Source organism: Ascidiella aspersa, chromosome 4, assembly GCF_963924565.1.
Source record: "Ascidiella aspersa chromosome 4, kaAscAspe10.2, whole genome shotgun sequence".
In the NCBI taxonomy this organism is placed as follows: Eukaryota; Metazoa; Chordata; class Ascidiacea; order Phlebobranchia; family Ascidiidae; genus Ascidiella; species Ascidiella aspersa.
Window position 1 is genome coordinate 23,601,367 of NC_139450.1, and position 15,561 is coordinate 23,616,927.

The 15,561-nt window shown below is 38.8% G+C and overlaps 42 non-coding genes and 40 pseudogenes across 42 annotated transcripts; all 82 read right to left on the reverse strand.

The window, feature by feature from the left end:
* Positions 1-27: 27 nt before the first annotated feature.
* LOC146149801 (5S ribosomal RNA) lies at positions 28-146 on the reverse strand. Its single transcript, XR_014496559.1, has one exon. It is a non-coding gene; the product is annotated as a 5S ribosomal RNA (ribosomal RNA).
* A 64-nt stretch (positions 147-210) lies between these two features.
* Positions 211-329, reverse strand: LOC146149802 (5S ribosomal RNA). The gene has a single exon (XR_014496765.1). It is a non-coding gene; the product is annotated as a 5S ribosomal RNA (ribosomal RNA).
* A 74-nt stretch (positions 330-403) lies between these two features.
* LOC146149803 (5S ribosomal RNA) lies at positions 404-523 on the reverse strand (annotated as a pseudogene).
* Positions 524-597: 74 nt separating this feature from the next.
* Positions 598-716, reverse strand: LOC146149804 (5S ribosomal RNA). Its single transcript, XR_014497833.1, has one exon. It is a non-coding gene; the product is annotated as a 5S ribosomal RNA (ribosomal RNA).
* Positions 717-780: 64 nt separating this feature from the next.
* On the reverse strand, positions 781-899 carry LOC146149805 (5S ribosomal RNA). The gene has a single exon (XR_014496570.1). It is a non-coding gene; the product is annotated as a 5S ribosomal RNA (ribosomal RNA).
* A 64-nt stretch (positions 900-963) lies between these two features.
* Positions 964-1,082, reverse strand: LOC146149806 (5S ribosomal RNA; annotated as a pseudogene).
* Positions 1,083-1,147: 65 nt separating this feature from the next.
* LOC146149807 (5S ribosomal RNA) lies at positions 1,148-1,266 on the reverse strand. The gene has a single exon (XR_014497125.1). It is a non-coding gene; the product is annotated as a 5S ribosomal RNA (ribosomal RNA).
* A 74-nt stretch (positions 1,267-1,340) lies between these two features.
* On the reverse strand, positions 1,341-1,459 carry LOC146149808 (5S ribosomal RNA). Its single transcript, XR_014497693.1, has one exon. It is a non-coding gene; the product is annotated as a 5S ribosomal RNA (ribosomal RNA).
* Positions 1,460-1,533: 74 nt separating this feature from the next.
* On the reverse strand, positions 1,534-1,652 carry LOC146149809 (5S ribosomal RNA). Its single transcript, XR_014497834.1, has one exon. It is a non-coding gene; the product is annotated as a 5S ribosomal RNA (ribosomal RNA).
* A 64-nt stretch (positions 1,653-1,716) lies between these two features.
* On the reverse strand, positions 1,717-1,835 carry LOC146149810 (5S ribosomal RNA). The gene has a single exon (XR_014496581.1). It is a non-coding gene; the product is annotated as a 5S ribosomal RNA (ribosomal RNA).
* Positions 1,836-1,899: 64 nt separating this feature from the next.
* On the reverse strand, positions 1,900-2,018 carry LOC146149811 (5S ribosomal RNA; annotated as a pseudogene).
* Positions 2,019-2,083: 65 nt separating this feature from the next.
* Positions 2,084-2,202, reverse strand: LOC146149812 (5S ribosomal RNA). The gene has a single exon (XR_014497126.1). It is a non-coding gene; the product is annotated as a 5S ribosomal RNA (ribosomal RNA).
* Positions 2,203-2,276: 74 nt separating this feature from the next.
* Positions 2,277-2,385, reverse strand: LOC146149813 (5S ribosomal RNA; annotated as a pseudogene).
* A 72-nt stretch (positions 2,386-2,457) lies between these two features.
* Positions 2,458-2,576, reverse strand: LOC146149814 (5S ribosomal RNA; annotated as a pseudogene).
* Positions 2,577-2,640: 64 nt separating this feature from the next.
* On the reverse strand, positions 2,641-2,759 carry LOC146149815 (5S ribosomal RNA). Its single transcript, XR_014496593.1, has one exon. It is a non-coding gene; the product is annotated as a 5S ribosomal RNA (ribosomal RNA).
* A 63-nt stretch (positions 2,760-2,822) lies between these two features.
* On the reverse strand, positions 2,823-2,941 carry LOC146149816 (5S ribosomal RNA). The gene has a single exon (XR_014496632.1). It is a non-coding gene; the product is annotated as a 5S ribosomal RNA (ribosomal RNA).
* Positions 2,942-3,006: 65 nt separating this feature from the next.
* Positions 3,007-3,125, reverse strand: LOC146149817 (5S ribosomal RNA; annotated as a pseudogene).
* Positions 3,126-3,189: 64 nt separating this feature from the next.
* On the reverse strand, positions 3,190-3,308 carry LOC146149818 (5S ribosomal RNA). The gene has a single exon (XR_014496604.1). It is a non-coding gene; the product is annotated as a 5S ribosomal RNA (ribosomal RNA).
* Positions 3,309-3,372: 64 nt separating this feature from the next.
* LOC146149819 (5S ribosomal RNA) lies at positions 3,373-3,491 on the reverse strand. Its single transcript, XR_014496766.1, has one exon. It is a non-coding gene; the product is annotated as a 5S ribosomal RNA (ribosomal RNA).
* Positions 3,492-3,565: 74 nt separating this feature from the next.
* Positions 3,566-3,684, reverse strand: LOC146149820 (5S ribosomal RNA; annotated as a pseudogene).
* A 64-nt stretch (positions 3,685-3,748) lies between these two features.
* Positions 3,749-3,867, reverse strand: LOC146149821 (5S ribosomal RNA). Its single transcript, XR_014495500.1, has one exon. It is a non-coding gene; the product is annotated as a 5S ribosomal RNA (ribosomal RNA).
* A 64-nt stretch (positions 3,868-3,931) lies between these two features.
* Positions 3,932-4,050, reverse strand: LOC146149822 (5S ribosomal RNA; annotated as a pseudogene).
* A 168-nt stretch (positions 4,051-4,218) lies between these two features.
* Positions 4,219-4,337, reverse strand: LOC146149823 (5S ribosomal RNA). Its single transcript, XR_014495501.1, has one exon. It is a non-coding gene; the product is annotated as a 5S ribosomal RNA (ribosomal RNA).
* A 63-nt stretch (positions 4,338-4,400) lies between these two features.
* On the reverse strand, positions 4,401-4,519 carry LOC146149824 (5S ribosomal RNA; annotated as a pseudogene).
* A 168-nt stretch (positions 4,520-4,687) lies between these two features.
* LOC146149825 (5S ribosomal RNA) lies at positions 4,688-4,806 on the reverse strand. The gene has a single exon (XR_014496451.1). It is a non-coding gene; the product is annotated as a 5S ribosomal RNA (ribosomal RNA).
* A 64-nt stretch (positions 4,807-4,870) lies between these two features.
* LOC146149826 (5S ribosomal RNA) lies at positions 4,871-4,989 on the reverse strand (annotated as a pseudogene).
* A 62-nt stretch (positions 4,990-5,051) lies between these two features.
* Positions 5,052-5,170, reverse strand: LOC146149827 (5S ribosomal RNA). The gene has a single exon (XR_014497501.1). It is a non-coding gene; the product is annotated as a 5S ribosomal RNA (ribosomal RNA).
* A 73-nt stretch (positions 5,171-5,243) lies between these two features.
* LOC146149828 (5S ribosomal RNA) lies at positions 5,244-5,362 on the reverse strand (annotated as a pseudogene).
* Positions 5,363-5,436: 74 nt separating this feature from the next.
* LOC146149829 (5S ribosomal RNA) lies at positions 5,437-5,555 on the reverse strand (annotated as a pseudogene).
* Positions 5,556-5,629: 74 nt separating this feature from the next.
* LOC146149830 (5S ribosomal RNA) lies at positions 5,630-5,748 on the reverse strand. Its single transcript, XR_014497835.1, has one exon. It is a non-coding gene; the product is annotated as a 5S ribosomal RNA (ribosomal RNA).
* A 64-nt stretch (positions 5,749-5,812) lies between these two features.
* LOC146149831 (5S ribosomal RNA) lies at positions 5,813-5,931 on the reverse strand. The gene has a single exon (XR_014496615.1). It is a non-coding gene; the product is annotated as a 5S ribosomal RNA (ribosomal RNA).
* A 64-nt stretch (positions 5,932-5,995) lies between these two features.
* LOC146149832 (5S ribosomal RNA) lies at positions 5,996-6,114 on the reverse strand (annotated as a pseudogene).
* Positions 6,115-6,179: 65 nt separating this feature from the next.
* Positions 6,180-6,298, reverse strand: LOC146149833 (5S ribosomal RNA). Its single transcript, XR_014497128.1, has one exon. It is a non-coding gene; the product is annotated as a 5S ribosomal RNA (ribosomal RNA).
* A 74-nt stretch (positions 6,299-6,372) lies between these two features.
* LOC146149834 (5S ribosomal RNA) lies at positions 6,373-6,481 on the reverse strand (annotated as a pseudogene).
* Positions 6,482-6,553: 72 nt separating this feature from the next.
* On the reverse strand, positions 6,554-6,672 carry LOC146149835 (5S ribosomal RNA; annotated as a pseudogene).
* Positions 6,673-6,736: 64 nt separating this feature from the next.
* On the reverse strand, positions 6,737-6,855 carry LOC146149836 (5S ribosomal RNA). Its single transcript, XR_014496626.1, has one exon. It is a non-coding gene; the product is annotated as a 5S ribosomal RNA (ribosomal RNA).
* A 63-nt stretch (positions 6,856-6,918) lies between these two features.
* Positions 6,919-7,037, reverse strand: LOC146149837 (5S ribosomal RNA). The gene has a single exon (XR_014496633.1). It is a non-coding gene; the product is annotated as a 5S ribosomal RNA (ribosomal RNA).
* Positions 7,038-7,102: 65 nt separating this feature from the next.
* LOC146149838 (5S ribosomal RNA) lies at positions 7,103-7,221 on the reverse strand (annotated as a pseudogene).
* A 64-nt stretch (positions 7,222-7,285) lies between these two features.
* Positions 7,286-7,404, reverse strand: LOC146149839 (5S ribosomal RNA). Its single transcript, XR_014496637.1, has one exon. It is a non-coding gene; the product is annotated as a 5S ribosomal RNA (ribosomal RNA).
* Positions 7,405-7,468: 64 nt separating this feature from the next.
* Positions 7,469-7,587, reverse strand: LOC146149840 (5S ribosomal RNA; annotated as a pseudogene).
* A 166-nt stretch (positions 7,588-7,753) lies between these two features.
* On the reverse strand, positions 7,754-7,872 carry LOC146149841 (5S ribosomal RNA). Its single transcript, XR_014496452.1, has one exon. It is a non-coding gene; the product is annotated as a 5S ribosomal RNA (ribosomal RNA).
* A 64-nt stretch (positions 7,873-7,936) lies between these two features.
* On the reverse strand, positions 7,937-8,055 carry LOC146149842 (5S ribosomal RNA; annotated as a pseudogene).
* Positions 8,056-8,117: 62 nt separating this feature from the next.
* On the reverse strand, positions 8,118-8,236 carry LOC146149843 (5S ribosomal RNA). Its single transcript, XR_014497502.1, has one exon. It is a non-coding gene; the product is annotated as a 5S ribosomal RNA (ribosomal RNA).
* Positions 8,237-8,309: 73 nt separating this feature from the next.
* Positions 8,310-8,428, reverse strand: LOC146149844 (5S ribosomal RNA; annotated as a pseudogene).
* A 74-nt stretch (positions 8,429-8,502) lies between these two features.
* LOC146149845 (5S ribosomal RNA) lies at positions 8,503-8,621 on the reverse strand. The gene has a single exon (XR_014497836.1). It is a non-coding gene; the product is annotated as a 5S ribosomal RNA (ribosomal RNA).
* A 64-nt stretch (positions 8,622-8,685) lies between these two features.
* Positions 8,686-8,804, reverse strand: LOC146149846 (5S ribosomal RNA). The gene has a single exon (XR_014496648.1). It is a non-coding gene; the product is annotated as a 5S ribosomal RNA (ribosomal RNA).
* A 64-nt stretch (positions 8,805-8,868) lies between these two features.
* Positions 8,869-8,987, reverse strand: LOC146149847 (5S ribosomal RNA; annotated as a pseudogene).
* A 65-nt stretch (positions 8,988-9,052) lies between these two features.
* On the reverse strand, positions 9,053-9,171 carry LOC146149848 (5S ribosomal RNA). The gene has a single exon (XR_014497129.1). It is a non-coding gene; the product is annotated as a 5S ribosomal RNA (ribosomal RNA).
* A 74-nt stretch (positions 9,172-9,245) lies between these two features.
* LOC146149849 (5S ribosomal RNA) lies at positions 9,246-9,354 on the reverse strand (annotated as a pseudogene).
* Positions 9,355-9,426: 72 nt separating this feature from the next.
* LOC146149850 (5S ribosomal RNA) lies at positions 9,427-9,545 on the reverse strand (annotated as a pseudogene).
* A 64-nt stretch (positions 9,546-9,609) lies between these two features.
* LOC146149851 (5S ribosomal RNA) lies at positions 9,610-9,728 on the reverse strand. The gene has a single exon (XR_014496659.1). It is a non-coding gene; the product is annotated as a 5S ribosomal RNA (ribosomal RNA).
* A 63-nt stretch (positions 9,729-9,791) lies between these two features.
* LOC146149852 (5S ribosomal RNA) lies at positions 9,792-9,910 on the reverse strand. Its single transcript, XR_014496634.1, has one exon. It is a non-coding gene; the product is annotated as a 5S ribosomal RNA (ribosomal RNA).
* Positions 9,911-9,975: 65 nt separating this feature from the next.
* LOC146149853 (5S ribosomal RNA) lies at positions 9,976-10,094 on the reverse strand (annotated as a pseudogene).
* A 64-nt stretch (positions 10,095-10,158) lies between these two features.
* LOC146149854 (5S ribosomal RNA) lies at positions 10,159-10,277 on the reverse strand. Its single transcript, XR_014496670.1, has one exon. It is a non-coding gene; the product is annotated as a 5S ribosomal RNA (ribosomal RNA).
* A 64-nt stretch (positions 10,278-10,341) lies between these two features.
* LOC146149855 (5S ribosomal RNA) lies at positions 10,342-10,460 on the reverse strand. The gene has a single exon (XR_014496767.1). It is a non-coding gene; the product is annotated as a 5S ribosomal RNA (ribosomal RNA).
* Positions 10,461-10,534: 74 nt separating this feature from the next.
* On the reverse strand, positions 10,535-10,653 carry LOC146149856 (5S ribosomal RNA; annotated as a pseudogene).
* Positions 10,654-10,717: 64 nt separating this feature from the next.
* Positions 10,718-10,836, reverse strand: LOC146149857 (5S ribosomal RNA). Its single transcript, XR_014495502.1, has one exon. It is a non-coding gene; the product is annotated as a 5S ribosomal RNA (ribosomal RNA).
* Positions 10,837-10,900: 64 nt separating this feature from the next.
* LOC146149858 (5S ribosomal RNA) lies at positions 10,901-11,019 on the reverse strand (annotated as a pseudogene).
* Positions 11,020-11,083: 64 nt separating this feature from the next.
* LOC146149859 (5S ribosomal RNA) lies at positions 11,084-11,202 on the reverse strand (annotated as a pseudogene).
* Positions 11,203-11,267: 65 nt separating this feature from the next.
* LOC146149860 (5S ribosomal RNA) lies at positions 11,268-11,386 on the reverse strand. The gene has a single exon (XR_014497251.1). It is a non-coding gene; the product is annotated as a 5S ribosomal RNA (ribosomal RNA).
* Positions 11,387-11,452: 66 nt separating this feature from the next.
* On the reverse strand, positions 11,453-11,571 carry LOC146149861 (5S ribosomal RNA). The gene has a single exon (XR_014497115.1). It is a non-coding gene; the product is annotated as a 5S ribosomal RNA (ribosomal RNA).
* A 64-nt stretch (positions 11,572-11,635) lies between these two features.
* LOC146149862 (5S ribosomal RNA) lies at positions 11,636-11,754 on the reverse strand (annotated as a pseudogene).
* Positions 11,755-11,845: 91 nt separating this feature from the next.
* On the reverse strand, positions 11,846-11,964 carry LOC146149863 (5S ribosomal RNA). The gene has a single exon (XR_014496487.1). It is a non-coding gene; the product is annotated as a 5S ribosomal RNA (ribosomal RNA).
* A 73-nt stretch (positions 11,965-12,037) lies between these two features.
* On the reverse strand, positions 12,038-12,156 carry LOC146149864 (5S ribosomal RNA; annotated as a pseudogene).
* A 64-nt stretch (positions 12,157-12,220) lies between these two features.
* Positions 12,221-12,339, reverse strand: LOC146149865 (5S ribosomal RNA). Its single transcript, XR_014497964.1, has one exon. It is a non-coding gene; the product is annotated as a 5S ribosomal RNA (ribosomal RNA).
* Positions 12,340-12,403: 64 nt separating this feature from the next.
* LOC146149866 (5S ribosomal RNA) lies at positions 12,404-12,522 on the reverse strand (annotated as a pseudogene).
* Positions 12,523-12,587: 65 nt separating this feature from the next.
* LOC146149867 (5S ribosomal RNA) lies at positions 12,588-12,706 on the reverse strand. Its single transcript, XR_014498110.1, has one exon. It is a non-coding gene; the product is annotated as a 5S ribosomal RNA (ribosomal RNA).
* Positions 12,707-12,770: 64 nt separating this feature from the next.
* LOC146149868 (5S ribosomal RNA) lies at positions 12,771-12,889 on the reverse strand. Its single transcript, XR_014495094.1, has one exon. It is a non-coding gene; the product is annotated as a 5S ribosomal RNA (ribosomal RNA).
* Positions 12,890-12,963: 74 nt separating this feature from the next.
* Positions 12,964-13,082, reverse strand: LOC146149869 (5S ribosomal RNA; annotated as a pseudogene).
* A 65-nt stretch (positions 13,083-13,147) lies between these two features.
* Positions 13,148-13,266, reverse strand: LOC146149870 (5S ribosomal RNA). The gene has a single exon (XR_014496166.1). It is a non-coding gene; the product is annotated as a 5S ribosomal RNA (ribosomal RNA).
* Positions 13,267-13,330: 64 nt separating this feature from the next.
* On the reverse strand, positions 13,331-13,459 carry LOC146149871 (5S ribosomal RNA; annotated as a pseudogene).
* A 74-nt stretch (positions 13,460-13,533) lies between these two features.
* On the reverse strand, positions 13,534-13,652 carry LOC146149872 (5S ribosomal RNA; annotated as a pseudogene).
* A 65-nt stretch (positions 13,653-13,717) lies between these two features.
* On the reverse strand, positions 13,718-13,846 carry LOC146149873 (5S ribosomal RNA; annotated as a pseudogene).
* Positions 13,847-13,910: 64 nt separating this feature from the next.
* Positions 13,911-14,029, reverse strand: LOC146149874 (5S ribosomal RNA; annotated as a pseudogene).
* Positions 14,030-14,093: 64 nt separating this feature from the next.
* On the reverse strand, positions 14,094-14,222 carry LOC146149875 (5S ribosomal RNA; annotated as a pseudogene).
* A 65-nt stretch (positions 14,223-14,287) lies between these two features.
* On the reverse strand, positions 14,288-14,406 carry LOC146149876 (5S ribosomal RNA; annotated as a pseudogene).
* Positions 14,407-14,471: 65 nt separating this feature from the next.
* LOC146149877 (5S ribosomal RNA) lies at positions 14,472-14,589 on the reverse strand (annotated as a pseudogene).
* A 65-nt stretch (positions 14,590-14,654) lies between these two features.
* On the reverse strand, positions 14,655-14,773 carry LOC146149878 (5S ribosomal RNA). Its single transcript, XR_014497586.1, has one exon. It is a non-coding gene; the product is annotated as a 5S ribosomal RNA (ribosomal RNA).
* A 64-nt stretch (positions 14,774-14,837) lies between these two features.
* Positions 14,838-14,956, reverse strand: LOC146149879 (5S ribosomal RNA; annotated as a pseudogene).
* A 91-nt stretch (positions 14,957-15,047) lies between these two features.
* Positions 15,048-15,166, reverse strand: LOC146149880 (5S ribosomal RNA). The gene has a single exon (XR_014498186.1). It is a non-coding gene; the product is annotated as a 5S ribosomal RNA (ribosomal RNA).
* Positions 15,167-15,231: 65 nt separating this feature from the next.
* LOC146149881 (5S ribosomal RNA) lies at positions 15,232-15,350 on the reverse strand (annotated as a pseudogene).
* A 74-nt stretch (positions 15,351-15,424) lies between these two features.
* On the reverse strand, positions 15,425-15,543 carry LOC146149882 (5S ribosomal RNA; annotated as a pseudogene).
* Between the last annotated feature and the right edge of the window lie 18 nt (positions 15,544-15,561).

A 15,561-nucleotide genomic window follows, 5' to 3' on the forward strand; every position in this document is an offset into this window, starting at 1 on the left:
ATGTAAAAACTTAAATAAATCATATTTTGCCTACGACAATTGGTATTCCTAGGCGGTCACCCATCCAAGTACTAACCAATCCCGACGTTGCTTAACTTCCGAGATCGGACGAGATCGGGTGCATTCAACCTGGTATGGTCGTAGACAGTATTCGTCAACATTTATGGTCTAATCTATTTAAAAATGTAAAAACTTAAATAAATGATATTATGCCTACGACAATTGGTATTCCTAGGCGGTCACCCATCCAAGTACTAACCAATCCCGACGTTGCTTAACTTCCGAGATCGGACGAGATCGGGTGCATTCAACCTGGTATGGTCGTAGAGAGTATTGGTCAACATTTTTTGGTCTAAAATCTTTAAAAATATTAACATTTAAATATATTTTAAAAATCATATTTTGCCTATGACAATTGGTATTCCTAGGCCCGTCACCCATCCAAGTACTAACCAATCCCGACGTTGCTTAACTTCCGAGATCGGACGAGATCGGGTGCATTCAACCTGGTATGGTCGTAGACAGTATTGGTCAACATTTTTTGGTCTAAAATCTTCAAAAATGTTAACATTTAAATATATTTTATAAATCATATTTTGCCTATGACAATTGGAATTCCTATGCGGTCACCCATCCAAGTACTAACCAATCCCGACGTTGCTTAACTTCCGAGATCGGACGAGATCGGGTGCATTCAACCTGGTATGGTCGTAAGCAGTATTTCTCAACATTTTATGTCTAATCTATTTAAAAAAGTAAAAAGTTAAATAAATCATATTTTGCCTACGACAATTGGTATTCCTAGGCGGTCACCCATCCAAGTACTAACCAATCCCGACGTTGCTTAACTTCCGAGATCGGACGAGATCGGGTGCATTCAACCTGGTATGGTCGTAGACAGTATTGGTCAACATTTATGGTCTAATCTATTTAAAAATGTAAAAACTTAAATAAATCATATTGTGCCTACGACATTTGTTATTCCTAGGCGGTCACCCATCCAAGTACTAACCAATCCCGACGTTGCTTAACTTCCGAGATCGGACGAGATCGGGTGCATTCAACCTGGTATGGTCGTAGCCAGTATTGATCAACATTTTTTGGTCTAATCTATTTAAAAATGTAAAAACTTAAATAAATCATATTTTGCCTACGACAATTGGTATGCCTAGGCGGTCACCCATCCAAGTACTAACCAATCCCGACGTTGCTTAACTTCCGAGATCGGACGAGATCGGGTGCATTCAACCTGGTATGGTCGTAGACAGTATTGGTCAACATTTTTTGGTCTAAAATCTTCAAAAATGTTAACATTTAAATATATTCTATAAATCATATTTTGCCTATGACAATTGGAATTCCTATGCGGTCACCCATCCAAGTACTAACCAATCCCGACGTTGCTTAACTTCCGAGATCGGACGAGATCGGGTGCATTCAACCTGGTATGGTCGTAGACAGTATTGGTCAACATTTTTTGGTCTAAAATCTTCTAAAATGTTAACATTTAAATATATTTTATAAATCATATTTTGCCTATGACAATTGGAATTCCTATGCGGTCACCCATCCAAGTACTAACCAATCCCGACGTTGCTTAACTTCCGAGATCGGACGAGATCGGGTGCATTCAACCTGGTATGGTCGTAAGCAGTATTTCTCAACATTTTATGTCTAATCTATTTAAAAAAGTAAAAAGTTAAATAAATCATATTTTGCCTACGACAATTGGTATTCCTAGGCGGTCACCCATCCAAGTACTAACCAATCCCGACGTTGCTTAACTTCCGAGATCGGACGAGATCGGGTGCATTCAACCTGGTATGGTCGTAGACAGTATTGGTCAACATTTATGGTCTAATCTATTTAAAAATGTAAAAACTTAAATAAATCATATTGTGCCTACGACATTTGTTATTCCTAGGCGGTCACCCATCCAAGTACTAACCAATCCCGACGTTGCTTAACTTCCGAGATCGGACGAGATCGGGTGCATTCAACCTGGTATGGTCGTAGCCAGTATTGATCAACATTTTTTGGTCTAATCTATTTAAAAATGTAAAAACTTAAATAAATCATATTTTGCCTACGACAATTGGTATGCCTAGGCGGTCACCCATCCAAGTACTAACCAATCCCGACGTTGCTTAACTTCCGAGATCGGACGAGATCGGGTGCATTCAACCTGGTATGGTCGTAGACAGTATTGGTCAACATTTTTTGGTCTAAAATCTTCAAAAATGTTAACATTTAAATATATTCTATAAATCATATTTTGCCTATGACAATTGGAATTCCTATGCGGTCACCCATCCAAGTACTAACCAATCCCGACGTTGCTTAACTTCCGAGATCGGGTGCATTCAACCTGGTATGGTCGTAGACAGTATTGGTCAACATTTTTTGGTCAAATCTTCAAAAATGTTAACATTTAAATATATTTTATCAATCATATTTTGCCTATGACAATTGGAATTCCTATGCGGTCACCCATCCAAGTACTAACCAATCCCGACGTTGCTTAACTTCCGAGATCGGACAAGATCGGGTGCATTGAACCTGGTATGGTCGTAGACAGTATTTCTCAACATTTTACGTCTAATCTATTTAAAAAAGTAAAAACTTAAATAAATCATATTTTGCCTACGACAATTGGTATTCCTAGGCGGTCACCCATCCAAGTACTAACCAATCCCGACGTTGCTTAACTTCCGAGATCGGACGAGATCGGGTGCATTCAACCTGGTATGGTCGTAGACAGTATTGGTCAACATTTATGGTCTAATCTATTTAAAAATGTAAAAACTTAAATAAATCATATTGTGCTACGACAATTGGTATTCCTAGGCGGTCACCCATCCAAGTACTAACCAATCCCGACGTTGCTTAACTTCCGAGATCGGACGAGATCGGGTGAATTCAACCTGGTATGGTCGTAGCCAGTATTGGTCAACATTTTTTGGTCTAATCTATTTAAAAATGTAAAAACTTAAATAAATCATATTTTGCCTACGACAATTGGCATTCCTAGGCGGTCACCCATCCAAGTACTAACCAATCCCGACGTTGCTTAACTTCCGAGATCGGACGAGATCGGGTGCATTCAATCTGGTATGTTCGTAGCCAGTATTGGTCAACATTTTTGGTCTAATCTATTTAAAAATGTAAAAACTTAAATAAATCATATTTTGCCTACGACAATTGGTATTCCTAGGCGGTCACCCATCCAAGTACTAACCAATCCCGACGTTGCTTAACTTCCGAGATCGGACGAGATCGGGTGCATTCAACCTGGTATGGTCGTAGACAGTATTCGTCAACATTTATGGTCTAATCTATTTAAAAATGTAAAAACTTAAATAAATGATATTATGCCTACGACAATTGGTATTCCTAGGCGGTCACCCATCCAAGTACTAACCAATCCCGACGTTGCTTAACTTCCGAGATCGGACGAGATCGGGTGCATTCAACCTGGTATGGTCGTAGAGAGTATTGGTCAACATTTTTTGGTCTAAAATCTTTAAAAATGTTAACATTTAAATATATTTTAAAAATCATATTTTGCCTATGACAATTGGAATTCCTATGCGGTCACCCATCCAAGTACTAACCAATCTCGACGTTGCTTAACTTCCGAGATCGGACGAGATCGGGTGCATTCAACCTGGTATGGTCGTAAGCAGTATTTCTCAACATTTTACGTCTAATCTATTTAAAAAAGTAAAAACTTAAATAAATCATATTTTGCCTACGACAATTGGTATTCCTAGGCGGTCACCCATCCAAGTACTAACCAATCCCGACGTTGCTTAACTTCCGAGATCGGACGAGATCGGGTGCATTCAACCTGGTATGGTCGTAAGCAGTATTTCTCAACATTTTACGTCTAATCTATTTAAAAAAGTAAAAACTTAAGTAAATCATATTGTGCCTACGACAATTGGTATTCCTAGGCGGTCACCCATCCAAGTACTAACCAATCCCGACGTTGCTTAACTTCCGAGATCGGACGAGATCAAATGCATTCAACCTGGTATAGTCGTAGCCAGTATTGTCAACATTTTTTGGTCTAATCTATTTAAAAATGTAAAAACTTAAATAAATCATATTTTGCCTACGACAATTGGTATTCCTAGGTATGGTCGTAGCCAGTATTGGTCAACATTTTTTGGTCTAATCTATTTAAAAATGTAAAAACTTAAATAAATCATATTTTGCCTACGACAATTGGTATTCCTAGGCGGTCACCCATCCAAGTACTAACCAATCCCGACGTTGCTTAACTTCCGAGATCGGACGAGATCGGGTGCATTCAACCTGGTATGGTCGTAAGCAGGATTTCTCAACATTTTATGTCTATTCTATTTTAAAAATAAAAATTTAAATAAATCATATTTTGCCTACGATAATTGGTATTCCTAGGCGGTCACCCATCCAAGTACTAACCAATCACGACGTTGCTTAACTTCCGAGATCGGAGGAGATCGGGTGCATTCAACCTGGTATAGTCGTAGACAGTATTGGTCAACATTTATGGTCTAATCAATTTAAAAATGTAAAAACTTAAATAAATCATATTGTGCCTACGACAATTGGTATTCCTAGGTATGGTCGTAGCCAGTATTGGTCAACATTTTTTGGTCTAATCTATTTAAAAATGTAAAAACTTAAATAAATCTTATTTTGCCTACGACAATTGGTATTCCTAGGCGGTCACCCATCCAAGTACTAACCAATCCCGACGTTGGTTAACTTCCGAGATCGGACGAGATCGGGTGCATTCAACCTGGTATGGTCGTAGACAGTAATCGTCAACATTTATGGTCTAATCTATTTAAAAATGTAAAAACTTAAATAAATCATATTGGGCCTACGACAATTGGTATTCCTAGGCGGTCACCCATCCAAGTACTAACCAATCCCGACGTTGCTTAACTTCCGAGATCGGACGAGATCATGTGCATTCAACCTGGTATGGTCGTGGACAGTATTGGTCAACATTTATGGTCTAATCTATTTAAAAATAAAAACTTAAAAAAATCATATTGTGCCTACGACAATTGGTATTCCTAGGCGGTCACCCATCCAAGTACTAACCAATCCCAACGTTGCTTAACTTCCGAGATCGGACGAGATCGGGTGCATTGAACCTGGTATGGTCGTAGACAGTGTTGGAAAACATTTTTTGGTCTAAAATCTTTAAAATGCTAACATTTAAATATATTTTAAAAATAATATTTTGCCTATGACAATTGGTATTCCTAGGCGGTCACCCATCCAAGTAGCAACCAATCCCGATGTTGCTTAACTTCCGAGATCGGACGAGATCGGGTGCATTCAACCTGGTTTGGTCGTAGACAGTATTGGTCAACATTTTTTGGTCAAAAATCTTTAAAAATGTTAACATTTGAATATATTTTAAAAATCATATTTTGCCTATGACAATTGGTATTGCTAGGCGGTCACCCATCCAAGTACTAACCAATCCCGACGTTGCTTAACTTCCGAGATCGGACGAGATCGGGTGCATTCAACCTGGTATGGTCGTAGACAGTATTGGTCAACATTTTTTGGTCTAAAATCTTCAAAAATGTTAACATTTAAATATATTTTATAAATCATATTTTGCCTATGACAATTGGAATTCCTATGCGGTCACCCATCCAAGTACTAACCAATCCCGACGTTGCTTAACTTCCGAGATCGGACGAGATCGGGTGCATTCAACCTGGTATGGTCGTAAGCAGTATTTCTCAACATTTTATGTCTAATCTATTTAAAAAAGTAAAAAGTTAAATAAATCATATTTTGCCTACGACAATTGGTATTCCTAGGCGGTCACCCATCCAAGTACTAACCAATCCCGACGTTGCTTAACTTCCGAGATCGGACGAGATCGGGTGCATTCAACCTGGTATGGTCGTAGACAGTATTGGTCAACATTTATGGTCTAATCTATTTAAAAATGTAAAAACTTAAATAAATCATATTGTGCCTACGACATTTGTTATTCCTAGGCGGTCACCCATCCAAGTACTAACCAATCCCGACGTTGCTTAACTTCCGAGATCGGACGAGATCGGGTGCATTCAACCTGGTATGGTCGTAGCCAGTATTGATCAACATTTTTTGGTCTAATCTATTTAAAAATGTAAAAACTTAAATAAATCATATTTTGCCTACGACAATTGGTATGCCTAGGCGGTCACCCATCCAAGTACTAACCAATCCCGACGTTGCTTAACTTCCGAGATCGGACGAGATCGGGTGCATTCAACCTGGTATGGTCGTAGACAGTATTGGTCAACATTTTTTGGTCTAAAATCTTCAAAAATGTTAACATTTAAATATATTCTATAAATCATATTTTGCCTATGACAATTGGAATTCCTATGCGGTCACCCATCCAAGTACTAACCAATCCCGACGTTGCTTAACTTCCGAGATCGGGTGCATTCAACCTGGTATGGTCGTAGACAGTATTGGTCAACATTTTTTGGTCAAATCTTCAAAAATGTTAACATTTAAATATATTTTATCAATCATATTTTGCCTATGACAATTGGAATTCCTATGCGGCCACCCATCCAAGTACTAACCAATCCCGACGTTGCTTAACTTCCGAGATCGGACAAGATCGGGTGCATTGAACCTGGTATGGTCGTAGACAGTATTTCTCAACATTTTACGTCTAATCTATTTAAAAAAGTAAAAACTTAAATAAATCATATTTTGCCTACGACAATTGGTATTCCTAGGCGGTCACCCATCCAAGTACTAACCAATCCCGACGTTGCTTAACTTCCGAGATCGGACGAGATCGGGTGCATTCAACCTGGTATGGTCGTAGACAGTATTGGTCAACATTTATGGTCTAATCTATTTAAAAATGTAAAAACTTAAATAAATCATATTGTGCTACGACAATTGGTATTCCTAGGCGGTCACCCATCCAAGTACTAACCAATCCCGACGTTGCTTAACTTCCGAGATCGGACGAGATCGGGTGAATTCAACCTGGTATGGTCGTAGCCAGTATTGGTCAACATTTTTTGGTCTAATCTATTTAAAAATGTAAAAACTTAAATAAATCATATTTTGCCTACGACAATTGGCATTCCTAGGCGGTCACCCATCCAAGTACTAACCAATCCCGACGTTGCTTAACTTCCGAGATCGGACGAGATCGGGTGCATTCAATCTGGTATGTTCGTAGCCAGTATTGGTCAACATTTTTGGTCTAATCTATTTAAAAATGTAAAAACTTAAATAAATCATATTTTGCCTACGACAATTGGTATTCCTAGGCGGTCACCCATCCAAGTACTAACCAATCCCGACGTTGCTTAACTTCCGAGATCGGACGAGATCGGGTGCATTCAACCTGGTATGGTCGTAGACAGTATTCGTCAACATTTATGGTCTAATCTATTTAAAAATGTAAAAACTTAAATAAATGATATTGGGCCTACGACAATTGGTATTCCTAGGCGGTCACCCATCCAAGTACTAACCAATCCCGACGTTGCTTAACTTCCGAGATCGGACGAGATCATGTGCATTCAACCTGGTATGGTCGTGGACAGTATTGGTCAACATTTATGGTCTAATCTATTTAAAAATAAAAACTTAAAAAAATCATATTGTGCCTACGACAATTGGTATTCCTAGGTATGGTCGTAGCCAGTATTGGTCAACATTTTTTGGTCTAATCTATTTAAAAATGTAAAAACTTAAATAAATCTTATTTTGCCTACGACAATTGGTATTCCTAGGCGGTCACCCATCCAAGTACTAACCAATCCCGACGTTGGTTAACTTCCGAGATCGGACGAGATCGGGTGCATTCAACCTGGTATGGTCGTAGACAGTAATCGTCAACATTTATGGTCTAATCTATTTAAAAATGTAAAAACTTAAATAAATCATATTGGGCCTACGACAATTGGTATTCCTAGGCGGTCACCCATCCAAGTACTAACCAATCCCGACGTTGCTTAACTTCCGAGATCGGACGAGATCATGTGCATTCAACCTGGTATGGTCGTGGACAGTATTGGTCAACATTTATGGTCTAATCTATTTAAAAATAAAAACTTAAAAAAATCATATTGTGCCTACGACAATTGGTATTCCTAGGCGGTCACCCATCCAAGTACTAACCAATCCCAACGTTGCTTAACTTCCGAGATCGGACGAGATCGGGTGCATTGAACCTGGTATGGTCGTAGACAGTGTTGGAAAACATTTTTTGGTCTAAAATCTTTAAAATGCTAACATTTAAATATATTTTAAAAATAATATTTTGCCTATGACAATTGGTATTGCTAGGCGGTCACCCATCCAAGTACTAACCAATCCCGACGTTGCTTAACTTCCGAGATCGGACGAGATCGGGTGCATTCAACCTGGTATGGTCGTAGACAGTATTGGTCAACATTTTTTGGTCTAAAATCTTCAAAAATGTTAACATTTAAATATATTTTATAAATCATATTTTGCCTATGACAATTGGAATTCCTATGCGGTCACCCATCCAAGTACTAACCAATCCCGACGTTGCTTAACTTCCGAGATCGGACGAGATCGGGTGCATTCAACCTGGTATGGTCGTAAGCAGTATTTCTCAACATTTTATGTCTAATCTATTTAAAAAAGTAAAAAGTTAAATAAATCATATTTTGCCTACGACAATTGGTATTCCTAGGCGGTCACCCATCCAAGTACTAACCAATCCCGACGTTGCTTAACTTCCGAGATCGGACGAGATCGGGTGCATTCAACCTGGTATGGTCGTAGACAGTATTGGTCAACATTTATGGTCTAATCTATTTAAAAATGTAAAAACTTAAATAAATCATATTGTGCCTACGACATTTGTTATTCCTAGGCGGTCACCCATCCAAGTACTAACCAATCCCGACGTTGCTTAACTTCCGAGATCGGACGAGATCGGGTGCATTCAACCTGGTATGGTCGTAGCCAGTATTGATCAACATTTTTTGGTCTAATCTATTTAAAAATGTAAAAACTTAAATAAATCATATTTTGCCTACGACAATTGGTATGCCTAGGCGGTCACCCATCCAAGTACTAACCAATCCCGACGTTGCTTAACTTCCGAGATCGGACGAGATCGGGTGCATTCAACCTGGTATGGTCGTAGACAGTATTGGTCAACATTTTTTGGTCTAAAATCTTCAAAAATGTTAACATTTAAATATATTCTATAAATCATATTTTGCCTATGACAATTGGAATTCCTATGCGGTCACCCATCCAAGTACTAACCAATCCCGACGTTGCTTAACTTCCGAGATCGGGTGCATTCAACCTGGTATGGTCGTAGACAGTATTGGTCAACATTTTTTGGTCAAATCTTCAAAAATGTTAACATTTAAATATATTTTATCAATCATATTTTGCCTATGACAATTGGAATTCCTATGCGGTCACCCATCCAAGTACTAACCAATCCCGACGTTGCTTAACTTCCGAGATCGGACAAGATCGGGTGCATTGAACCTGGTATGGTCGTAGACAGTATTTCTCAACATTTTACGTCTAATCTATTTAAAAAAGTAAAAACTTAAATAAATCATATTTTGCCTACGACAATTGGTATTCCTAGGCGGTCACCCATCCAAGTACTAACCAATCCCGACGTTGCTTAACTTCCGAGATCGGACGAGATCGGGTGCATTCAACCTGGTATGGTCGTAGACAGTATTGGTCAACATTTATGGTCTAATCTATTTAAAAATGTAAAAACTTAAATAAATCATATTGTGCTACGACAATTGGTATTCCTAGGCGGTCACCCATCCAAGTACTAACCAATCCCGACGTTGCTTAACTTCCGAGATCGGACGAGATCGGGTGAATTCAACCTGGTATGGTCGTAGCCAGTATTGGTCAACATTTTTTGGTCTAATCTATTTAAAAATGTAAAAACTTAAATAAATCATATTTTGCCTACGACAATTGGCATTCCTAGGCGGTCACCCATCCAAGTACTAACCAATCCCGACGTTGCTTAACTTCCGAGATCGGACGAGATCGGGTGCATTCAATCTGGTATGTTCGTAGCCAGTATTGGTCAACATTTTTGGTCTAATCTATTTAAAAATGTAAAAACTTAAATAAATCATATTTTGCCTACGACAATTGGTATTCCTAGGCGGTCACCCATCCAAGTACTAACCAATCCCGACGTTGCTTAACTTCCGAGATCGGACGAGATCGGGTGCATTCAACCTGGTATGGTCGTAGACAGTATTCGTCAACATTTATGGTCTAATCTATTTAAAAATGTAAAAACTTAAATAAATGATATTATGCCTACGACAATTGGTATTCCTAGGCGGTCACCCATCCAAGTACTAACCAATCCCGACGTTGCTTAACTTCCGAGATCGGACGAGATCGGGTGCATTCAACCTGGTATGGTCGTAGAGAGTATTGGTCAACATTTTTTGGTCTAAAATCTTTAAAAATGTTAACATTTAAATATATTTTAAAAATCATATTTTGCCTATGACAATTGGAATTCCTATGCGGTCACCCATCCAAGTACTAACCAATCTCGACGTTGCTTAACTTCCGAGATCGGACGAGATCGGGTGCATTCAACCTGGTATGGTCGTAAGCAGTATTTCTCAACATTTTACGTCTAATCTATTTAAAAAAGTAAAAACTTAAATAAATCATATTTTGCCTACGACAATTGGTATTCCTAGGCGGTCACCCATCCAAGTACTAACCAATCCCGACGTTGCTTAACTTCCGAGATCGGACGAGATCGGGTGCATTCAACCTGGTATGGTCGTAAGCAGTATTTCTCAACATTTTACGTCTAATCTATTTAAAAAAGTAAAAACTTAAGTAAATCATATTGTGCCTACGACAATTGGTATTCCTAGGCGGTCACCCATCCAAGTACTAACCAATCCCGACGTTGCTTAACTTCCGAGATCGGACGAGATCAAATGCATTCAACCTGGTATAGTCGTAGCCAGTATTGTCAACATTTTTTGGTCTAATCTATTTAAAAATGTAAAAACTTAAATAAATCATATTTTGCCTACGACAATTGGTATTCCTAGGCGGTCACCCATCCAAGTACTAATCAATCCCGACGTTGCTTAACTTCCGAGATCGGACGAGATCGGGTGCATTCAACCTGGTTTGCTCGTAGCCAGTATTGGTCAACATTTTTTGGTCTAATCTATTTAAAAATGTAAAAACTTAAATAAATCATATTTTGCCTACGACAATTGGTATTCCTAGGCGGTCACCCATCCAAGTACTAACCAATCCCGACGTTGCTTTACTTCCGAGATCGGACGAGATCGGGTGCATTCAACCTGGTATGGTCGTAGCCAGTATTGGTCAGTCATTTTTTGGTCTAAACTATTTAAAAATGTAAAAACATAAATAAATCATATTGTGTCTACGACAATTGGTATTCCTAGGCGGTCACCCATCCAAGTACTAACCAATCCCGACGTTGCTTAACGTCCGAGATCGGACGAGATCGGGTGCATTCAACCTGGTATGGTCGTAGGCAGTATTGCTCAACATTTATGGTCTAATCTATTTAAAACTGTAAAAACTTAAATAAATCATATTGTGCCTACGACAATTGGTATTGCTAGGCGGTCACCCATCCAAGTACTAAACAATCCCGACGTTGCTTAACTTGCGAGATCGGACGAGATCGGGTGCTTTCAACCTGGTATGGTCGTAGACAGTATTGGTCAACATTTTTTGGTCTAAAATCTTTAAAAATGTTAACATTTAAATGTATTTAAAAAAATTAAATCTTAAATAAATCATATTTTGCCTACGACAATTGGTATTCCTAGGCGGTCACCCATCCAAGTACTAACCAATCCCGACGTTGCTTAACTTCCGAGAACGGACGAGATCGGGTGCATTCAACATGGTATGGTCGTTGGCAGTATTGATCAACATTTTTTGGTATAAAATCTTTAAAAATGTTAACATTAAATATATTTTAAAAATCATATTTTGCCTATGACAATTGGTATTCCTAGGCGGTCACCCATCCAAGTACCAACCAATCCCGACGTTGCTTAACTTCCGAGATCGGACGAGATCGGGTGCATTCAACCTTGTATGGTCGGAGTCAGTATTGGTCAACATTTATGGTCTAATCTATTTAAAAATGTAAAAACTTAAATAAATCATATTGTGCCTACGACAATTGGTATTCCTAGGCGGTCACCCATCCAAGTACTAACCAATCCTGACGTTGCTTAACTTCCGAGATCGGACGAGATCGGGTGAATTCAACCTGGTATGGTCGTAGACAATATTGGTCAACATTTATGGTCTAATGTATTTAAAAATGTAAAAACTTAAATAAATCATATTGTGCCCACGACAATTGGTATTCCTAGGCGGTCACCCATCCAAGTACTAACCAATCCCGACGTGGCTTAACTTCCGAGATCGGACGAGATGGGGTGCATTCAACTTGGTATGGTCGTAGCCAGTATTGATCAACATTTTTTGGTCTAATCTATTTAAAAATGTAAAAACATAAATAAATCATATTTTGCCTACGACAATTGGTATTCCTAGGCGGTCACCCATCCAAGTACTAACCAATCCCGACGTTGCTTAACTTCCGAGATCGGATGAGATCGGGTGCATTAAACCTGGTATGCTCGTAGACAGTATTGGACAACATTTATGGTCTAATCTTTTTAAAAATGTAGAAACTTAAATAAATGATATTATGCCTACGACAATTGGTATTCCTAGGCGGTCACCCATCCAAGTACTAACCAATCCCGACGTTGCTTAACTTCCGAGATCGGACGAGATCGGGTGCTTTCAACCTGGTATGGTCGTAGACAGTATTGGTCAACATTTTTTGGTCTAAAATCTTTAAAAATGTTAACATTTAAATATATTTTAAAAATCATATTTTGCCTATGACAATTGGTATTGCTAGGCGGTCACCCATCCAAGTACTAACCAATCCCGACGTTGCTTAACTTCCGAGATCGGACGAGATCGGGTGCATTCAACCTGGTATGGTCGTAGCCAGTATTGGTCAACATTTTTTGGTCTAATCTATTTAAAAATGTAAAAACTTAAATAAATCATATTTTGCCTACGACAATTGGTATTCCTAGGCGGTCACCCATCCAAGTACTAACCAATCCCGACATTGCTTAACTTCCGAGATCGGACGAGATCGGGTGCATTCAACCTGGTATGGTCGTAAGCAGTATTTCTCAACATTTTACGTCTAATCTATTTAAAAAAGTAAAAACTTAAATAAATCATATTTTGCCTACGACAATTGGTATTCCTAAGCGGTCACCCATGTAAGTACTAACCAATCCCGACGTTGCTTAACTTCCGAGATCGCACGAGATCGCACGAGATCGGGTGCATTCAACCTGGTATGGTCGTAGACAGTATTGGTCAACATTTTTTGGTCTAAAATCTTTAAAAATGTTAACATTTAAATATATTTTAAAAATCATATTTTGCCTATGACAATTGGTATTGCTAGGTGGTCACCCATCCAAGTACTAACCAATCCCGACGTTGCTTAACTTCCGAGATCGGACGAGATCGGGTGCATTCAACCTGGTATGGTCGTAGCCAGTATTGGTCAACATTTTTTGGTCTAATCTATTTAAAAATGTAAAAACTTAAATAAATCATATTTTGCCTACGACAATTGGTATTCCTAAGCGGTCACCCATGTAAGTACTAACCAATCCCGACGTTGCTTAACTTCCGAGATCGCACGAGATCGCACGAGATCGGGTGCATTCAACCTGGTATGGTCGTAGACAGTATTGGTCAGCATTTATGGTCTAATCTATTTAAAAATGTAAAAACATAAATAAATCATATTGTGTCTACGACAATTGGTATTCCTAGGCGGTCACCCATCCAAGTACTAACTAATCCCGACGTTGCTTAACGTCCGAGATCGGACGAGATCGGGTGCATTCAACCTGGTATGGTCGTAAGCAGTATTTCTCAACATTTTACGTCTAATCTATTTAAAAAAGTAAAAACTTAAATAAATCATATTTTGCCTACGACAATTGGTATTCCTAGGCGGTCACCCATCCAAGTACTAACCAATCCCGACGTTGCTTAAATTCCGAGATCGCACGGGATCGCACGAGATCGGGTGCATTCAACGTGGTATGGTCGTAGACAGTATTGGTCAACATTTTTTGGTCTAATCTATTTAAAAATGTAAAAACTTAAATAAATCATATTTTGCCTACGACAATTGGTATTGCTAGGCGGTCACAAATCCAAGTACTAATCAATCCCGACGTTGCTTAACTTCCGAGATCGGACGAGATCGGGTGCATTCAACCTGGTATGGTCGTAGCCAGTATTGGTCAACATTTTTTGGTCTAATCTATTTAAAAATGTAAAAACTTAAATAAATCATATTTTGCCTACGACAATTGGTATTCCTAGGCGGTCACCCATCCAAGTACTAACCAATCCCGACGTTGCTTAACTTCCGAGACCGGACGAGATCGGGTGCATCAACCTGGTATGGTCGTAGCCAGTATTGGTCAACATTTTTTGGTCTAATCTATTTAAAAATATAAAAACATCAATAAATCATATTGTGTCTACGACAATTGGTATTCCAAGGCGGTCACCCATCCAAGTACTAACCAATCCCGACGTTGCTTAACCTCCGAGATCGGACGAGATCGGGTGCATTCAACCTGGTATGGTCGTAGAAAGTATTGGTCAACATTTATGGATTAATCTATTTAAAACTGTAAAAACTTAAATAAATCATATTGTGCCTACGACAATTGGTATTGCTAGGCGGTCACCCATCCAAGTACTAAACAATCCCGACGTTGCTTAACTTCCGAGATCGGACGAGATCGGGTGCTTTCAACCTGGTATGGTCGTAGACAGCATTGGTCAACATTTTTTGGTCTAAAATCTTTAAAAATGTTAACATTTAAATATATTTAAAAAAATAAAAACTTAAATAAATCATATTTTGCCTACGACAATTGGTATTCCTAGGCGGTCACCCATCCAAGTACTAACCAATCCCGACGTTGCTTAACTTCCGAGAACGCCCGAGATCGGGTGCATTCAACATGGTATGGTCGTAGGCAGTATTGCTCAACATTTTTTGGTCTAATCTATTTAAAATAGTAAAAACTTAAATAAATCATATATTGCCTACGACAATTGGTATTCCTAGGCGGTCACCCATCCAAGTACTAACCAATCCCGACGTTGCTCAACTTCCGAGATCGGACGAGATTGGTTGCATTCAACCTGGTATGGTCGTAGACAGTATTGATCAACATTTTTTGGTCTAAAATCTTTAAAAATGTTCACATTTAAATATATATTAAAAATCATATTTTGCCTATGACAATTGGTATTCCTAGGCGGTCACCCATCCAAGTACCAACCAATCCCGACGTTGCTTAACTTCCGAGATCGGACGAGATCGGGTGCATTCAACCTTGTATGGTCGTATTCAGTATTGCACAACATTTT